The sequence below is a fragment of the Myxine glutinosa genome, chromosome 5 (assembly GCF_964187855.1).
Source record: "Myxine glutinosa chromosome 5, kmMyxGlut1.1, whole genome shotgun sequence".
NCBI lineage: Eukaryota > Metazoa > Chordata > Myxini > Myxiniformes > Myxinidae > Myxine > Myxine glutinosa.
This window is the reverse complement of record NC_136265.1, coordinates 59366515-59378603: the sequence shown is the minus strand read 5'-3', so window position 1 is coordinate 59378603 and position 12089 is coordinate 59366515. Positions and strand designations below refer to the sequence as shown.

At 44.0% G+C, this 12089-nt stretch overlaps 1 protein-coding gene across 5 annotated transcripts in view; it reads right to left on the bottom strand.

Annotated features, from left to right (window-relative positions):
- LOC144888196 (uncharacterized) overlaps positions 1 to 12089 on the bottom strand; it is a 153047-nt gene that overhangs the window by 123910 nt on the left and 17048 nt on the right. The gene's annotated exons all lie outside the window — the stretch shown is intronic.

The window sequence follows — 12089 nt, the reverse complement described above, 5'->3', positions numbered from 1 at the left end:
CCTCAAACACATCAGCCAATAAGAGTACATCGGTCATGAGATACAAATCGTGATATTCACCAAGCTTCTTTATGTCAAACTTCTTCCAAACATTTTCCACTTGTTGATATGTTCTTTGTCAGACATATGAGTTTTATTCAACTCATTGTAGAAACTTTTTTTAGAGCGGAGTTGTGTTTTTGAAACGAGTTCATGTCAATCATAAGTACATACACATTTTTGCGACAAGAGTTCAATATCTTCCTGATTTGATGAATGAGTTTGAAGAATTGGAAAACTTTTTATATTTAATGAGGTAATGGGAAGAAAAGACAACAAAAAAAAACAATTGTGGACTCCAACTAGGAAAAATTGTCGGCCTCAAGGAAGTGCAGCGGATGGATATCTGGAATTTCAAAAGGTATTTAAAAAGGTACCATGTCGGAGGTTGTTAGCTAAGATGAAGGGTTGTGAAGTGGCTGGTCTCTCTCATTGGTTGTTAATTGTTATCTCCACATACAGTCAGGTGAAAAAGGAAGTACACCCCATGTAAAGTTTTGACTTTTTCAACATATTTCAACATACAGCTATTTGATCTTCATTTCAACAATATTGATAGACAAAGGTGATATAATATAACAAATATCATGAAACATTTACATTTTGTAGTCCATTGTATAATTTAAATAAACATAAATGCAAATTTCGCATGTGGAAAAAGTAAGTGCACCCCTTCATTTATCACTACTTCAAATACCTAAAATTAGAATCAGGTGCACCAGCTCAGGTGCAAATGATTAGAACATCGTTGGAGAGGATTTTGGAGGAACCAGTCTTATTTAAACCTCAGACATTTAGTTTGGTTTGCTCTTTGTTGTTTAAGTGTGCGGCGTCACCATGCCTAGATCAAAAGAGCTCTCTGAGGCCTTCAGAAAGAAGGTTATAGATGCCTATGAGTCTGGGAAGGGATTTAAAAAGATCTCCAAACAATTTGAAATCAATCATTCGACTGTCCGGAAGATCATCCACAAGTGGAGAAGATTCCATACAACTGCCAACTTGTTCAGGCCAGGCTGCCCCAGCAAGTTCAGCCCGATACCAGACTGCAAGATGCTGAAAGAAGTCTCTAAGAACCCCAGAATGTCATCACGGGGCCGACAGGTAGCTCTTGCCACTGTTGATGTCAAAGTGCACGAGTCTACCATTAGAAAGAGGCTGCACAAATTTGATCTACATGGGAGGTGTGCCAGGAGGAAACCTTTGCTGTCCAGAAAGAACATCAGGGCAAGACTAAAGTTTGCCAATGAACACCAAGGCAAAGACCAGCACTTCTGGAGCAATGTGCTCTGGACAGATGAGTCAAAGGTAGAGCTATTTGGCCACAGTACCAGAAGACATGTTTGGCGAAAACCAAAGACAGCATTTGACCAAAAGAACCTGATACCTACTGTAAAGCATGGTGGTGGAAATATTATGGTTTGGGGCAGCTTTGCTGCATCAGGGCCTGGGCAGCTCACCATCACAGAATCCACGATGAATTCTTCATTGTACCAGAGGGTGCTTGAGGATAATGTGATGCCATCTGTCGGAAAGTTGAAGCTCAACCGAAGGTACACCTTGCAACATGACAATGACCCTAAACATACCAGTAAATCCACCAAGGAATGGCTGAAAAGAAAGAAATGGAGGGTTCTGGAATGGCCAAGTCAAAGCCCGGATCTAAATCCCATCGAGATGTTGTGGGGGGAATTTGAAACGAGCTGTGCATGCAAGAAACCCCTCAAACATCACACAGCTGAAGGAATTCTGCATGGAAGAGTGGGCAAAAATTTCTCCCAGTCGATGTCAGAGACTGGTAGACAGTTATGAGAAACGCCTACTTGAGGTTGTTTCTGCCAAAGGGGGCAAAACCACCTATTAGACCCAAGGGTGTACTTACTTTTTGCACATGGGAAATTTGCATTTATGTTTATTTAAACCATACAATTATTACGTGCTCCTCACCAAACCACGGTCACGGTGTACCTACGAGCCTCGAGAGGAGTCACGGCAGAAAGATGTGTTATTCTGTATGTCAAAGATCAATGGTGAAACCACACCAATTGTTACCAACAAAGAAGTATTGTATTAAGGTCACAGAAGAATAACGGTACAATAACAATATTAATCAATTGTACAACCAATATATCATTCCTATGATGGTACCATCAGTTTCGTACAATATAACTCACTGTGCTCCAAGTGAGCGAAAATAACATTCCCAATGTCTCTGTCCCAGCTTCAAACCAAAGTCGATCCACGTTCCAGTGATCGTCGGAACGATGTTGTATCGAGACCAGAATCCCGTTCGGTTGACAGTCACACTGCCAAAGATAGGCAAAGGTATCCTCAAGAGGCGACTGGGAAATCACACCTTTGGGTATGGACGTTCAACGGCTCACAAACGGCGAACCGCAAATTAACCTTCGGTTACGGACGTTCAACGGCTCAGACGGCGAACCACAAATTCCCACTCAAAATCCACGTTAAACACACACACACACACACCAGATTAACGACTGGATGGTTGTGAAAATGGTTGAAGCGAGGTGAAAAACCTGGAGCGATGCGAAATCGGGCGCGAGACAAAACTGACAACGGTCCGTTCTCGAGACGTAACGGCACTCCAATGATTCTCTTCGGAATCAACCGCAAAACCTGACACGCAGGTTTATCTGTCACAGCGATAACCACTCTGTCGCAGGAATCCCTTTCCCAGGAAACCCCAAAGTTCACTAGTGACCCCCGTTCGCCAGCGTTTGCTCCAGACCTCCAAGTAGCTCAGCTCCTTCTCCGACCTTACTCGCTCCACCTCCTTTTTTCTCTTCTTCTTCCTCTGGTTCCCGATCCGGTTTCCGGTTTCTTTTAAAACATTAATTTATTTTACCTTTTGAAAACAGATCTCCATTTCACTTAAACGATAACAGTAATAGTACAACAACAACAACAGGCATTTTAAAGGCCATTTTCCCTGCAAGAGCGGGGGTTAGCCTTGCGGTCCCCATGACAATCTTCTCCATTTTGCCCTATTTTCTGCATCTCCCCTTGTTAACCCCCTGGCCCGCATTTCTTCTTCGACCATCTTTAGCCAAGTCTTTCTCGGTCTTCTCCATCCTCTACTTCCTTCCACATTCATTTCCATCACTCTTCTCAACCAGTCATTTTCATCCTTCCTCAACACATGACCAAACCATCTCAAACTGTTTCTCTTCACAGCATCCATCAAAGGCTCTATTCCCATCATCTTTCGCAATTCATCATTTGTCTTCCTCTCTCTCAACGATACTCCACACATCCACCGAACCATTCGCATTTCCACCCTTTCCAGCCTTCTTTGCTGCTCTACGTACATTACCCATGTCTCGCTCCCATAAATCATAACACTTCTCACACATGCAGCCTTTCCTTTCCCTTCAGCTTCAATGACACTCCCCTCCTCGTCAGCACGCCACTCAGTTCCCGAAACTTCTTCCATGCACATCTCACTCCAGCAACCGTTGCCGAGTCTGATCCACCTTCTCCATTCAGCATGTCTCCTCGGTAACAAAATGTTTTCACACCTTCCAGCTTCACGCCGTCTCCAAGATCCAACTCAACATTTCCTTCACTGCAGCTCACTCTGTGCACACCTTACACTTGAATGTAGCTGCCACACTGGTTAATGACCCTCTCAAACCACTACATTTTTGATGAACCCACTCAGCGCACATTGTACATTGAATTGAGTTCACTCCGACACCCTTCCTGCACATGGCCACTTCCCAGTTCTTTCCACCTCACCACATGCTTTACCACTTGCCATCACCTTTGTTTTTCCGATATTCACCTTCAGACCTTTCGTCTCCATACATTCCTTCCACTTGTTCATCTTCTCCTTCATTCCATCCATACTTTCTGCAATCAACACCAGATCATCTGCAGACAACACCTCCCACGGTAAACCCTCCTTTACATTCCGAGCCAGCACCTCCATCAGAGCTACAAATAGTAGTGGATTTAGTACCGACTCCTGATGCACTCCCACCTTCACCTCAAACTCACCACTCTTCCCGTCCTTCGTCCTTACAGCTGTGCGCGCTCTTTTGTACATTGCCATCACTACTCTGATCAACCATTCCTACACTCCTAACTTCCTCAATGCCCATGTCAATACTTCACGTGGAACCCTATCGAATGCTTTCTCCAGATCAACAAACCCAAGAAACAACTTCTTCCTCTTCTCCATGTACTTCTCCTGCAACTGCCTCACAATAAAAAGCACGTCTGTCGTTCCTCTTCCTGGCATAAATCCAAACTGCATTTCGTCAATCTTCACTTTCTTCCTTATCCTCCTCTCCAACACCCTTTCCAATACCTTCATTCCATGCTCCAATAACTTTATCGCTCGATACGAGCCACAGTCCAGAGGGTCACCTTTCCCCTTGTATAGAGGGACGAGGGTACTCAGTTCCCAATCCACTGGAATGCGGCCTTCTTTCACCACCAGATTGCAGATCTCTGTCATTCTCTTCACACCCCAATTTCCGGCTGCCTTCAACATATCTACCACAACTCCCGTCGGCCCTCCTGCTTTTCTACTCTTCATTGCTTTAATCGCTTCCTCAACTTCCTTCTCGGTTGTCTTCTCTGCCGGTCCTAAAACTGGGTTACTCTCTATGTTGCCATCCCATTCATTCTCTGCATTCAACAGTATTTCCACATATCTCTTCCATCTTCCTTTAATTCCATCTGGGTCCACAACGATTTGTCCCACTTCATCCTTCAAGCAACTCACCCCCATCACATCACACCTCTCTTTCGCTATCTGCTTTGCAATCCTGAATACCGCTCTCTGACCCTCTTCTGAATCCAACCGTTCTCCGAACATTTGCCGACATGCCTCCTGTGCCTTTGCTACCTCTTTCTTTGCAGCCTTCTTGGCTGCCTTTATAACTTTCATGCTCTTCCTTTTCTGCCCCCGTACCCTTCGCCTTCTGCTACTCCTTGAACTTCTTCCTCTTCTCGTCAATCTTCTTTCCAACTTCATCATCCCACCACCATGTTTCCGAGTGCCTCGGTGGTCCCTTTTGTCCATCCACATACCTCACCAACGGCTCCCAACAGACTTTCTTTCATTGACATCCAACCACTTTCAAGCTCAACCACATCATCCTCTACCATACTCAGCCTCTCTTTTAATGCCTCCCTCACTGTCACCTCTTTCAACCTCCACACCTTCATTCTCGGTTGGTACCTGTATTATTGTTCGATAACAATAATAGTACATGCAACCAAAAATGTTTACAGTGGATGAGAATCACAACAACGGAAGTGATGAATCCATAACACAATAGACTACAAAATGTAAATGTTTCATGATATTTGTTATATTATATCACCTTTAACCTCAAATTTATCCTCAAATTTAAATTTATCCTCAAATATCACCTTTATCCTATTTGGTATAGTTTGAGTACCAGTTCACTGGTAATTCCCTGCTTGTCGTTAAAGGCGGCAAAAAGGGTTGGCGTCAGGAAGGGCATCCGGCCGTAAAACATTGCTTCAAAAAGGGGACCGAAAAACAACAACTACCACGGTTCCCGAAAAAGGCCAACCCCCGCTTGCGGGGAAAAATGGCCTCTAAAGGTGTTTTTTTTATATATCACCTTTATCTATCAATATTGTTGAAATGAAGATCAAATAGCTGAATGTTGAAATATGTTGAAAAAGTCAAAACTTTACATGGGGTGTTCTTACTTTTTCACGTGACTGTATGGGTTTTAGAAGGTGGGAGAAAGTTCTCCCAGAACTCAAAATCTCCACCTCTTTTTTCAGTAAAGGATCATTCTTCACAAACAAAATTGTGAAACATCATCGTCATAGCTTCTTTCCAAGGGCTCTTTTCAAAATCTTCACTGAACCCCTGACAGCTTCCACTTGTAGCTCGTTTGCAGTGATATTCCCCAGAATGTTTTTTTAATACTGGAGAACCCCAACATTCATGGGGAAATATTCTTGAAAAATGCTGCAAATGTCGAATCCGCAAATGTCGGGGCATTCTTTCCATGGGAAAATGGGGATAGGTTCCCGGGGGTTCGAGATTCACAAGGGAAAATTTTTAAATTTTACGAACACAAATGCACATGATTATAGTTTCATTTAAAATGCTTACAAATTCAAGAACAACAAAAGCAGGTACTGTTTCCTATTTTTATTGAAGATACGGTACAGTACAGTATGATGTAACGTTTGATGATGATGATGATGATGATGAATGATGATTATTATTTAGAATCTAGGAAACTCGATGAACTCCTCTGAAGAGGACACAGGTAAGGGTGATGAAGAGTCCTGCAATGAAGGGGATGCAGATGAGGGTGCCGAAGGTGTGGAGGTGGAGGGGCTGGGGCGAAAAATAGGTGATCGTGAGCTGTTTCGCCGAGTGCTGTCGGTTTCTGTGCATCTTTGTCTGGCAGCAGAACATCATCCAACCCCCTCTCGAACTGGAGGTACCTCTCCATCTTGCAACCTGTCAGCAAATGACCTCATATCCTGCTTGATATCATACTGATGTCATGTACTGATGATACTGATACTGATGATATGATATTCTGATGACTGACTGATATCATATCATATCCTCAGCGAGGAACTTGACGGCCAGGTTGGGCCTCGCCACCTTTTCCTGCTCGTCACAGCCCTCTTCCTCCTCCTGTGCCTCAGAAGCCTTAATTATGGCTGCCTCAGTCAGCTCCTCACCATGTGAGGTGATTATCTCCAATTCCTCAGGCTACATGTCGTTGAAGCCATCGCTTCCTACCTCCCATGCCAATCCGGCAATTGTCCGCCTCTCTTTTGTGGCGTCGGGAAAGCCTCTGACGTTGTTGACTGCCTGTGGCCATAGATTATGCAAGCAAGCATTGATGGTAGAGGCTTTGACCTCATCCAGAGTCCTTGATGGTGCTGATACAGTGCACGATGTTGAAGTCCTTCCAACATTTCTTGACATCAACTTCAGGGGGTGAGCTCAATGGCATCCAAGATGCGATGGAAGGTGCGGCAGGTGTAATACGTTTTAAACGTTGAAATCACATCTTGGTCGAGTAGTTGCATTAGGGATGGGTAGGTGGGTGGGTGGCAACAAGATCACCTCAACATTGGCATGAGCCACCTTTAGCACATTGAGGAGGACAGGAGTGTTATACACCAGCAGAACCTTGAAGGCGAGGTTCTTATCTACCAGGTACCTTTCCACTTGAGGGCCAAAACAGTTGTGGAACCAATCCATAAAGATGACGGCCAAAACATCAGCCTTGAAGCCTGATGCTGTCCTCTCTCTCTCGCTTCAAGATGAAAGTCCGAGTGGGCATTTTCTTCCAGAACAGGATGGCCTCATCTGCATTGAAGACCTGCTCTGGCACGTACCGTTTTTCCTGGATGAGCTACACGAGTTGAGCAGGGAAACATTTTTGATCCTAATGGTCTGCGAAAGCACATTTGCCTGTGAGCTTCGCATTGTGGAGATTGTACCACTGCTTGAAGTGGGCAAACCATCCCCTGCTGGCTTGAAAGGGACTGGAGCCACTCGTACCCGCATCACTCAAACCCACATCGCTCGGTGTTTTCAACACCACCCCTGCCAGCCAGACGATTGTTCATTCGCTTTGCCTTTTCATAAATCCGATGTCTGCTTCAAAGAATGTTCCTCTGGGCATTGTCTTCTATCCACAAATTTAATGCCTTCTCCATTGCTTTGATGACCTGGGTAACCACTTTGGTGTTGGGTACTGTGCACACCACCACACTTTCATGAATCGCCTGTGGTGGAATAACTCGAACCTCAATCAAGCTCTACCAATTCACAGGTTGGTTGAATCATTATTATGAAATACGTGCACGCACAGAGATGTTAAAACAACACAGGGTAATCAGTATCATGCGTTGTCCTCCCTCTCTCATGAAATGCTTCGAAGGAAATCCTTATACGCAGTGGAATAAACCCCGCTAGTCCGACACACGCTGTTCTGTGCACTTGGTTAAGCTCCATCAGACCACCTCCTCCTTGTCTCGGCAAGTAAAACATCAGAATGCATTGGTTTATAGAATACCTTACGAATCGTTCGACCTTAACTTGTTTTGGTGTCTAAGTTGTTGATCTCCGATTGTGTCCAGTTTATAATTGCACAGCTATACTGGAATACCGGTACTGCAAATTGGTTTATAGCTTTGATTTTGTTCATTGGAGAGAGGGATGACTTCAGAATTAGTCTTATTCTGCATATCTACTCTTTGCCGATTAATTATTTTACGCATTTTTTTTGTGTTGTACCTGGCTACCTTCTTCTATTCTGAGGTATTTGTGGGATGCTTCGTTTTTTAGTTCCTGTATAGTTGTGCTTTCATCAATTGCGATATAATGTTATTTTTGTTTTACCACAGAAATGTGCATTTGGCGGATTTGTCAAGACCAAATTCCATTTAAATATCCTCCGAGTTGTCCTTTACTAGTTTGCGTTGATCTGCCAATTTGTTATCATTCTGTGCGGAGAGTTTTAGATCATCCATGTACAACAGATGTCACCTTTCTAGGTTATTTGGTCATTTCTCTGTTGCACGTTAGATTGTATCCGTGTCCTTGGTCATTGATGAGGTTACTCATTGGGTCCAGAGCCAGACAAAAACAGGATGGGGAAAGGCTGTCACCTTGTAAGATACCACGTCATATCATTATCCCTTGGATTTCAATCTTTTCTTCCAAGTGAGGTAGTATCAGCATTGTATTTCAGTGTCATTGCTTTCTCTATCAGTGTGACTATTTGGGGGTTAATTTTGCATACTTGCATGCATTTTATAATCCATGAATGTGGAACACGATCAAAGGCTTTTTGTAATCTATCCAGGCTGTGAATAAGTTGGTTTGTTGGTGCGTGGAGTTTTTGCGTATGGTCTTGTTTAATAACAAATGGTCTATCGTTCCATCACATCCTCTCTTTCATCATTTCTGTTCTCCCTCTAAAACTCCTTGTTGCATGAGGTGTTTGTAAATTTCATCGATTAATTAATCCTGTTAAATGTTTGTATGTTGTTTTTAAGCACGTTATCGGTTTATACTTTTTGGGTAGTTGGGTTTCATTAGATTTTGGAATGAGAAGCGCTTTGCCTTCTCTGAACCATTGATCCATTGGCTGTTCGCCTTTGATGATTTTGTTAAATGCTACAACGTAGTGAGGGCGGAGAGCATACAGTTGCTTCAACCAAATGTTTGGTATCCCATCTGGGCCAGGGCTTTTCAAGTTTGCCATCTTTGCACATTGTTGTCATATCTTTTCTGCATCAATTATTACTGGGGACATTTCCACAAGATGTTGTTTCTTCTCTTCCAGGTTTCGGATCCAATTGAGTACTTGTTGTGTTCTCATTCGTCTCGTATATCCCTTTCCAGCATTTTTTCCAAGATCCTCTTATTTGTCACATTTGCAACACAGGGGGATTTGCCAGATTTTGTTTGTTTCCCTAGTTCTCTGCCTACCATTTTCAGGATGTTTTCAAACCGTTGATTTTGACTTCTTCTGTTGTTGGCGTCATCATAGTTTATTTATTTTTCCTCCTATTTGTTGTATTTGGAACTTACTATGGGCAGCCAATGGTACTACCCATTATTTTTGATGTTGGATATCTTTTTGATTTGTCAGATTTGTTTTTTCTTGACCTTTGGACTTCAGTTTCCCTTCTTGAATTGTTCTAGTTGTCCTGTTTCCTTCCTCAGTTGGCTCTCTGCTTCTCCAGTCTCTGTTTCCAAGGTGGTGTTTTGTTTCTGGTCAGATTATCACATCCCTTGTTTTTGCATTGTTTGCCACCATTTTCTTTTTCAGTAGCCTGGTGTTGGCTTAGCAGTTATGGTGCTGGTTTGAGATCCGACGATCCTGAGTTTGAATCCCGGTCGATCGCTGAATTCACGCCAGGGGGGTTGACTCAGCCTGTCATCCTTCCAAGGATGGCAAATTGAGTACCAGCTTGCTGGGATGAACGTGCTGGTGTGTGCCCCGGTTTAGAATAGGTACACCATATTGCTGCGTGTCGTAAGAGGCGACTTAAGGGTTGGCATCAGGAAGGGCATCTGGCCATAGAAACATTGCCTCAAAAAGGGAACCATGATGATTGTCATTGGGCCCACAAGGCGAACGCCCGCTCCAACAGGGAAAATGGCCTTAAAAAGTGCTGTTGTGGGGTTTTTTTTGCCTGCTATTTTCTCTTGGACATACTTTCTCATTGGTTGTTATCCCCATATGCGGATTTTAGGAGGTGGGACGAAGTCTCCCAGAACTCAAAATCTCCACCTCCTTTTTTGGGAAAGGATTGTTTACTCATAAATCAGATTGTGAAACTTCATTCTCATTGTTTTGTTCCAAGGACTCTTTTGATAATCTTCACTGAACCTCTGACAGGCTGTGACAGGCCTCTGACAATTTCAGCTTTCTTTAATTTCCAATTCCTCTTGACCTTATTTTTCAGCTCCAGGTATTTGATAATTTTCTTGGTCTCTGAAGCATTTAGTCCAAAGTCATTGGGAATGGAAACCTCAATCAACAATGCTGACTTTTACTTTTTGTGTTTGAGCACTATCTCTGGACACGATGCTCCGCATGCAATGTCTCCACTTGGTGGGATCATCTTGTCATGCGTGAGCACCATGTGTTCCTTTTCAAGGATCGAATTTGGTTTGTGTTTCCATGATTGTTCTGGGACCGGAATCTTGAAATGTTTGCAGATGTGCCAGTGGATTACTCGATAGATGCTGTCATGGCTTTCTGTGTACAGTTGTTCCGACATGCATTTTTTGCATCCCAAAAGAGGTGACTGGTACTTTCTGTTTCTACTCCACAAATCCTGCATTTGTCTGATTGGTTCAATCCCTCCATTTTCTTAAAGCCATGAGTGTGGTGTCCCTGGTGTTGGGTATTTACGATGACTTGTTCTCCATCCCAATTTATTTGACCTCTTCTTCGCCATTTAAATGAGCCTTCCTTGTCAATATCCTGTTCAGGCTGGAGTTCCCCAAGGCAGTATTCTGGGCCCTATGCTTTTTCTGGTCTTCATCAAGAGAGTCGGATCTCTCCGACTCTCTTGAAAATCCTCTCTATCTCTTTGCTGATGACTCCACTCTCTACCGCTCCATTCCTCATCCCTCAGATCGGCAGTCTGCAGCCTCCTCGCTCTCTGCAGACCTGGACAAAATCACAGACTGGGCAAACAAGTGGAACATGTCTTTCAATCCTGACAAATCTCACACTCTTACGATGTCTCTCCGAAAAGACCGACTGGACAACCCTCCCATCCACTTTCTGAATAATCCTCTCCAAGAAGTTCTGTCACTCAAGCTTTTGGGTCTCACTATCTGCCATGATCTTTCCTGAGAAAACCACATTTCAAATCTGGCCTCCAAAGCCAGTCGCCGACTGGGCATCCTCCGTCGTGCGAAGTCCTTCCTTGGGAAACCTGAGCTCCTCGCCACTTATAAGGCTTTCATCTGCAGCTCAATGGAATATTGTTCCCCCCTCTGGGCTGGTGCTCCTGCCTCACACCTAGCTCGTCTTCACGCTGTTGAAACCAAAGCGTTCAGAATCATTGGAATCTCCCGCGATGAAGCTACCTCCAAGGGCCTTTCACTTATTCACCGCAGGCAGGTTGGTGGTCTTTCTGTCTTCTACCGACTCCTTTCCGGCCTTGCTCCTCCAGCTCTCTCTGGGCTCTGTCCCCCAAATATTCCTACAGGTCGCACAAGATCTGCCTGCAACCCTCTTATGGTTAAACTGCCAAAATCAAGACTCTCTGCTCACCTTCACTCCTTCATTCCTCTTTTCTCCCGCCTCTGGAACAAACTCCCTCACTCTCTTCAATCCCACTCCTCCCTCCAGGTCATTAAAACAGCTGTTCACCACCATCTCTTGTCTTCCCCCATCCAAAACCTTGATCTTTTCTACCCCCGCTAATTTCACCCCAAATCCACTTTTTTGAAATACCAACTTCTTTCCTGGAAGTCCTTGGTGTACTTGTGTTTATACTTCTCCCACCCCCCACCCCCCTTCCCACGC